We start from the raw sequence: 9,315 nt of genomic DNA, 5'->3' as shown, positions 1-9,315 counted from the left end.
CACATTTACCACACACATCTACCACACACATCTATCACACACATCTATCACACACATCTATCACACACATCTATCACACACATCTATCACACACATCTACCACACACATCTACCACACACACATCTACCACACACATCTATCACACACATCTACCACACACATCTATCACACACACACATCTACCACACACATCTACCACACACATCTACCACACACATCTACCACACACATCTATCACACACATCTATCACACACATCTACCACACACATCTACCACACACATCTACCACACACATCTACCACACACATTTACCACACACATCTACCACACACACATCTATCACACACATCTACCACACACATCTACCACACACATCTATCACACACATCTACCACACACATCTATCACACACATCTACCACACACATCTACCACACACACATCTATCACACACATCTATCACACACATCTACCACACACACATCTATCACACACATCTACCACACACATCTACCACACACATCTACATCACACACATCTACCACACACATCTATCACACACACACATCTACCACACACATCTACCACACACATCTACCACACACATCTACCACACACATCTATCACACACATCTACCACACACATCTACCACACACATCTATCACACACATCTATCACACACATCTACCACACACATCTATCACACACATCTACCACACACATCTATCACACACATCTACCACACACATCTACCACACACATCTACCACACACATCTACCACACACATCTATCACACACATCTATCACACACATCTACCACACACATCTATCACACACATCTATCACACACATCTATCACACACATCTACCACACACATCTATCACACACATCTATCACACACATCTACCACACACATCTATCACACACATCTACCACACACATCTACCACACACATCTACCACACACATCTATCACACACATCTACCACACACATCTATCACACACATCTATCACACACACACATCTATCACACACATCTACCACACACATCTATCACACACATCTATCTTGCACACATTTATCTCGCACACATCTATCACACACACACATCTACCACACACATCTACCACACACATCTATCACACACATCTATCTTGCACACATTTATCTCGCACACATCTATCACACACACACATCTACCACACACATCTACCACACACATCTATCACACACATCTATCACACACATCTATCTTGCACACATTTATCTCGCACACATCTATCACACACACACATCTACCACACACATTTACCACACACATCTACCACACACATCTACCACACACATCTACCACACACATCTACCACACACATCTACCACACACATCTATCACACACATCTACCACACACATCTATCACACACATCTACCACACACATCTACCACACACATCTACCACACACATCTACCACACACATCTACCACACACATCTACCACACACATCTACCACACACATCTATCACACACATCTACCACACACATCTATCACACACATCTATCACACACATCTATCTTGCACACATTTATCTCGCACACATCTATCACACACACACATCTACCACACACATCTATCACACACATCTATCACACACATCTATCTTGCACACATTTATCTCGCACACATCTATCACACACACACACATCTACCACACACATCTACCACACACATCTATCACACACATCTATCACACACATCTACCACACACATCTACCACACACATCTACCACACACATCTATCACACACATCTATCACACACATCTATCTTGCACACATTTATCTCGCACACATCTATCACACACACACATCTATCTAGGTTTTTCCCCAGTAACTCTACTGTTTTGTTTTTCCCCAGTAACTCTACTGTTTTGTTTTTCCCCAGTAACTCTACTGTTTTGTTTTTTCCCCAGTAACTCTACTGTTTTGTTTTTCCCCAGTAACTCTACTGACAGTTTCAGCAGGGGACAACCAGACCATCCGGCTACCTGACAACAAGGTGGTCTTCACAGCTTTTGTCGTGCCCGAAGCTTTGCCAGGTGAGTGTCACCTTTTACAGGGTTATGTTTTGTGTCACCCTTCATAGGGTTACATTTTGTGTCACCCTTCATAGGGTTAAATTTAATAATGTTTCATTCATCGTAGGGTTAAATTTAATAATGTTTCATTCTTCGTAGGGTTAAATTTAATAATGTTTCATTCTTCATAGGGTTAAATTTAATAATGTTTCATTCTTCGTAGGGTTGAATTTAATAATGTTTCATTCTTCGTAGGGTTAAATTTAATAATGTTTCATTCTTCATAGGGTTAAATTTAATAATGTTTCATTCTTCGTAGGGTTAAATTTAATAATGTTTTATTCTTCCTGGGGATGAATTATATGTCACCCTACAAACAGTTATATTCTTAATATGTGTCACCCTTTATAGGGTTACATTTTAAACATGTGTCACCAATTATAACGTTACCTTTTAACTATGCCGCCCTTCATTGGATTATATTTTAAATAAGAAAGTTAAATATGTAATTAAAATTGTATCAGTTCCACACAGTATCATACCATTCTTTTTTTTATCTGCCTGTGTTGATGTTGTTAGATTAGGGTTAAAGTCAGGGATAGGTTTAGGATTTGGGTTCATGTCAGTGTTAGAATTATGAAAGTGATACTTGCAAAAAATAATATTGTCATGATTTCAACCAGCAGACGTTAGATGTAGTAGGTGCAGAAAATTTTTGTTCTGGGATACCTAACACCATTCTCACTTTTGGAATTGTGGAAACCAAAAACTGTATAATCATAAAAATACATAATGTTGGTTAAAATTTAGATTCTTAATGAAAGTGTGGAATAGAATTCAAATGTTGAGAAAACACCTTCCCATGTTTACAGTAAACCACAAAGGTTTAAGTGCCTCCTAAAATTCTAACTGTAACCCTTACCTGCACCTTTTTCTTTCACCTACATTAAGGTTTAAGTTTCTCCTCTGATAATATTTTTACCTGAAAACTTAACACCTTTTTTCTCACCTCCATTGTTTACAGTAAAGACATAAGTTTCTCCTCTGATAATATTTTCACCTGATACTTAACACCTTTATTTCTCACACCTCCCAGGTGAGACGTACACCTATGAGTGGATACCCTTTGAAATTCCCAAAAATGCAGAAGGCGCCAACATGGAGGGGAAAAACACCAAGATATTGACCTTATCCAATGTAAGAAATTTAGATACGTTTTACATATTTAACCCTTGATTTGCCATGAAGACTGATGAATCAGTGTAATACATTTTGTTTTTTACATGCTCATTTAAATTTGTGCTCATTCTGAATAATGAGTCATGTCTTAAAAGCAGATTTTTCTTTTTTTTTTAAATTTACATTTTTGTTGAGATGTGTGCTCATTTGGAATTTAAAATCATTTCTTAGGAACGATTTCTTTTTTTTTATTATTTAATGCTCATTTGGAATTTAAAATCATTTCTTTTTATTTAGTGCTCATTTGGAATAATGAGAATGTCTTAAGAGCATAGTTATTTTCTTGTGGTCTGTTAAAACATAAAAACATAAAAAAGTTTAAGACTAAATGTAAAGTTACCCTTTCAGACTTCTCAGTAACAGTTGAAGAAGAGTTCATTTGCTTTGGTGATTTCACCTTCAGTTTTTTCACTTTTAAAAGATAAATTGAATAAACAAGTAAACTCTCCTATTCCAATTTAACTATCTTATCCTCAATTTTTTTTTCTTAGTTTTCTTTACTTTTCCCTGTGGATTCCATCTAGAAATATTATTTAATGATTTTGTTTCCTGTTCATTGTACACTTTTTAGGTACAATTTCTTAGCTTATTAATAATTATATTTTAGAGTTACAATGCCTTGGTCAATACAAACATTTTCTAAATATAAGAAATTATCTCTGCTTCTAAGTACAGAGAGTTGAGGTTATTTTTCCCATTCTGTTCAGTGTGTTTGTCAATAATTAGTAATGAAATATCCAGATGATATTTGAGATGAGAAGGCAAGGACAAGGGCTAGCACTCCAATTTAGATAAGCCTGGCTTCTCCTTAGTTATGTTTTTCTTATCAAGGTACCAGCGTATATGTTTTCACTGGGACCTTAAATACAGGTCAAAGAGCATTGTTTTATTATAGGCTATTGTTGTAACTGTTTTTTTTTTTAACTTTCAAACAGATGACACTTGATAAACATTCCGTTTTCTGATTAAAATAACCATTGTTGTAAAACAATAGGGGGCTATGTTTTTATTTCTGTGATGGATTGGCAAACACTGACGAGAAGCCACGTAGATTGTTAACTGTATTTTATTCACACCATGAGGAAAGAGAGAGCGGAAGTCACGAGACACTTATATACATAAACATGTAAGGGACATCACTCAAGATAACAGTATAAATATAATACTAATACAGAAGAGTGAGTTCCCTTGACTTCACAAGTCTCACTATATTACATCCCTTTACCCTTAGTAAACACAACACATCTCTCAATAGAACAATTTACAGTATCCTAAAAATCACCAATTATATTGTAACATGAACACTATGGTAGATTACATCCTTACAAACAATGCACAATATGTTACAACATAATTAAAATACAAAACAATGATGTCAAAGTCCTTTTGACCTTTAAAATCATAGGTCTAACTTATTTGGGACTTTGATTGTCCTGCTTGACCTTCTCAGTGGCTTTTGATTTGGTGACTCAAGATTCTGACCATATGGATTCTCTATCTCAGGAGGTCTAGGATTTAAATCATTAACTCCAGAATTTACATTTTCTGACTCCAGACTACTTGGTTCACTCATATCAACAGAACTTGGTTGTGGAACAAACTGAGTTGGTGTGAACTGTTCAGATTTGGTGGGATTGACAGATTCACACTTATTATCTGCACAAGTTATTTTTAACTGGTCTGCATGTCTACGGACAATAAGTCCATCATTTGTTTTTACTTTATAAGATACAGGTCCTGTACATTGAACAATTTGACCTGGTATCCATTTTTCCTTTCTCCCATAGTTTCTTAGATACACATTCTCATTAACACCAAATTCTCTTTCAATGAATGTTTGTCATGATTTAATGGAACTATTTTTGAATTGGCATCTGAAAGTATTATGCTATTATTCAGATCCTTAACTGACATAGATTTCTTTGATTGATCAATTTTCTCAGGTAATCTGATAGTGCTTTCCTGGTAACCAAAAATACTGTTTAAAAGTAATATCCTGGACCATATCCTTTGCCACTGTGATCCAGTATTTGAAGTGGGTGTATTAAATGGCAAAAATCTTTTTTTTTCTTTTGATGTTACCCTTTTAGTTTCTGTAAGTGCTAATGATGTTAGCAAAGTTGTTTGATGATCACATTCCTTCTTACTTAAAGCATTTGAAATTGCCATATCACCATAATCATTTATTAAGTTACAAATACTTTGTTTAGGCAACTCTGACTGATAATGGACTGCATCTTCTCCATCTTTTATATTATCTTCACAAAGGTTTTTATTTCTTATTTTATATGGCCTTAAGTCATCATTCACAGACTCTTCAGGCCAACCATTTTTACAGTACTCATATACTTTTATTAAGCACTCATCTTTTTGTGTTTCTCTTTTAATATCATTCACATTTATATTGGAGTTATCCATGATAGTGAAGAGAACAAATACATCTTCTGGTACATAGCTAAGGCTTTGGTTTTTTTAAAGGTAATCTACTAAGACTATCTGCACTATTCTCAGATCCAGGTTTGTATTTCAATTCATAATTGTATGCAGTTAGTGTGATAGCCCATCCTTGAATTCTTGGTGAGGCATGCTCAGGTAGGGTTTTGTTTTCTCCAAATAAACCTAGCAATGGTTTATGATCTGTAAAGATGGTGAACTTCCTACCAAACAGAAACTTATGAAATTTCTTAACACCAAAAATGATGCCTAAGCCTTCCCTATCTAACTGAGAATAATTTTTCTCAGCCTGGTTCAAAGATCTACTGGCAAAAGCAATGGGTCTGTCACCCTTCTCATCCATGTGGGACAAGACTGCTCCTACACCATCTGGTGAAGCATCACATGTTAATATAAGTCTTTTCCCTGGGTCATAGTGAGTTAGTAAGGTGTCAGAAGACAAAGCCTCTTTTGCTGTATTAAAAGCAGTATCTTGTTGTTTACCCCAGTGCCAAGTTGCATTTTTCTGTAGCAGCTTGTACAGTGGTGATAGTTTACCAGACAGATTCCCTATGAACTTTGCATAGTAATTTATCAAGCCCAAAAAAGCTCTTAGTTGTTGGGTATTTTCAGGTTTGGGTGCTTCTTTAATGGCTTTTGTTTTCTCAGGTTGAGGTCTGATACCTTGCTTGCTTAATATATAACCAAGAAAACTAATTTCTGTCCACATGAATTGACATTTATCTTTGTTTATCTTTAAACCTTTTTCACCAACTATTTTCAAGACTTTATCTAGTGTTTTAAGATGTTCAGTGTCATTCTTACCAGTTATGTACACATTGTCAAAGTAAACACAACATTTGGAATATCCTTAAAAATACTGTCCATGACAGCTTGGAAAATTCCAGGGCTAGATGATATGCCAAAACATAGTCTTTCATATTGGTAGAGTCCTTTATGTGTGTTTATTGTCGTATAGACTTTTGAATCTGGATGCAGTTCTAGTTGAGTGTAAGCATAACTAAAGTCCAATTCAGTGAATTTGTCTCCTCCTGCCAAATTCAAAGAAATTTCCTCAATGTTAGGAATAGGGTACCTATTTAGCTCTATTTGCTTATTCAGTGTAGTTTTATAGTCTCCACAAATTCTTATAGAACCATCCTTCTTTAACACTGGCACAATGGGCGTTGCCCAATCGGAATAGTCTACCTTCTTTATGATGCCATTAGATTCCAATCTACTTAGCTCATTTTCAGTTTTATTCCTCATTGCATAAGGTGGAACTCTAGCTTTGCAGTATCTTGGATTTGTGTCTTTAATGCTTATCTTCACTGTTCTATCATTTAGTAATCCTGGATTACCAAAAACACATTTATTTTCAGATATAACTTTATCTAGTGAAGTAAGACTAGATTCTTTTGCATTGTTCAATGAACATATTCTCTCCCAATTTAAGTTAAGATCACTTAACCAGTTCCTACCTAGTAATGGTGGTCCATTTCCTTCAACCACAAGAAGAGGAAGTTTAACACTTTGACCATCATAACTTACATGAACCATACACTCTCCTATTACCGGAACATTGTCACCAGTGTATGTTGTTAGACACTTGTGACATGGTTGTAGAGGCACTGATCCTCCTGTGACAGCGTCAAAATCTTTCTTTGTGATGACTGTTAGAGATGCTCCAGTGTCAAGTTGGAAGCTGATGCTCTTACCGTTGATATAAACTGGTACATTGATGGGAGCATGACTTATTGATTTCACAGAGAATAGGTTGAAATCCGGTTGCGAATCAGTTTGAGCATTTTCACAGGTAGAGTGGTTCATTGGTTGGGTTAGGTAGTCTTGGTGAGAGTTAACATAGTGCTGCCTTTGGTTGCGGTACTGTCTTGACTGGCTAGATTTAGCAACAGACGAAGACTTTGCAAAGCAGGCCTTGGCAATGTGACCTTGTTTACTGCACTTATAACAAGTTGCAGACTTGAACTTGCATCGATGAGATGCATGGAGACCTTTGCATCGATGACATTTTTGATAATTATTACTAGATTTAGATCTAGGCTTTGAACGAGCAGGCTGTTTAGCATAAGTTGGAATGCTCTGATGGGGTTGATGTTTATTGACTAACCTGCTGTTTACTGCATGGATCTCTGAAGGTGCTAGAGATTTCGCCGCATCTGATGACTGCTGGAATGAAGTTGCAAGTTGTATTGCTTTTTCTAATGTTAGATCTGACTCGAGCAGCAACTTTCTTTGAATATCAGGGCTGTTTACACCTGTCACAAACTTTTCACATAGTCTGTCAGACAGCGTGTCTCCGAATTCACAAAATCTACTTAAATGACGTAAAGCAGCAACATATTCTGATATTGACTCGTTTGGTTGACGAGTCCTACTGTCAAATCTAGCTCGACATAGAAACTTTGATGGGGTAGGTGCATGGTGGTCTGTTAGCAATTGGCTCAGCTCGTTAAAGCTCTTGGTAGTTAGACTAGCTGGTGCGCATAAGTCCTTTAGTAGCCTAAATTGTTGAGGCCCTATGACTGTTAACAAAACAGCTCTCTTTTTGGCTTCTATCGTCACGTCGTTTGCTTCAAGGTAAAAGCTTAACCTATCTAGGTAATCATGAATGATTTCATCATTCGAATCAAATTCTTTTATTTGGCCATACAGTGCCATTATCCTAGAAATACTTAGCCAATATGCTCTAGCAAACCTCTTTTTTGCGTAAGTAGGTGCTCTTTCTAGTGGATTATTTATCCTCGTCGCCAATGTGATGGATTGGCAAACACTGACGAGAAGCCACGTAGATTGTTAACAGTATTTTATTCACACCATGAGGAAAGAGAGAGCGGAAGTCACGAGACACTTATATACATAAACATGTAAGGGACATCACTCAAGATAACAGTATAAATATAATACTAATACAGAAGAGTGAGTTCCCTTGACTTCACAAGTCTCACTATATTACAATTTCTATCAAACATTTTATAAAGGTTTAATTTTTCTGCCTGCATAAGTAGTTTTGTTCTAATAATAAAATTGCAAAAGTAGTAAATTAATAAATAATACCTTCTCTGAAAAAATAGAACTAACAAAATAACGGTTTTAGATATTAGGCTTATATGTAAGGAATAATGTAGTAAAATGTACATCCCATCAATATTGTTTTTTGTGAGTAAGCTAGTACCTGAAATTCATCTAATGCTTATATATTTACATCACTATATATATTATATCCAGAATAAAAACACTTGTTCCACAAGTTATACCACAGTACTGATTGTAGAAAATATTATTATTAAAATATATTTATATCTGTGATGTAATAAATATTATTTATAAACAAATAAATTTTAAAAGTTTTACATTTTCACTAGCTAATCACTAGAGTACATTTTCTTTTCAAGATTAAAGTGAAATTAATTAACAAGTTATATACATCATACACTAATTACTGCAACAATTTATTTAAAACACATACATTTGCCCAGCGAATTACTGCAACATTAATTTTTAAAATTATACATTTTCCCATCTGATTATTACAACACATTAA

Source organism: Physella acuta, unplaced genomic scaffold (assembly GCF_028476545.2).
Source record: "Physella acuta isolate Inbredline_101_S28 unplaced genomic scaffold, ASM2847654v3 ptg000252l, whole genome shotgun sequence".
Classification (NCBI taxonomy): Eukaryota; Metazoa; Mollusca; class Gastropoda; family Physidae; genus Physella; species Physella acuta.
The sequence above is the reverse complement of the archived record's forward strand: the minus strand, read 5'-3'. Positions refer to the sequence as shown.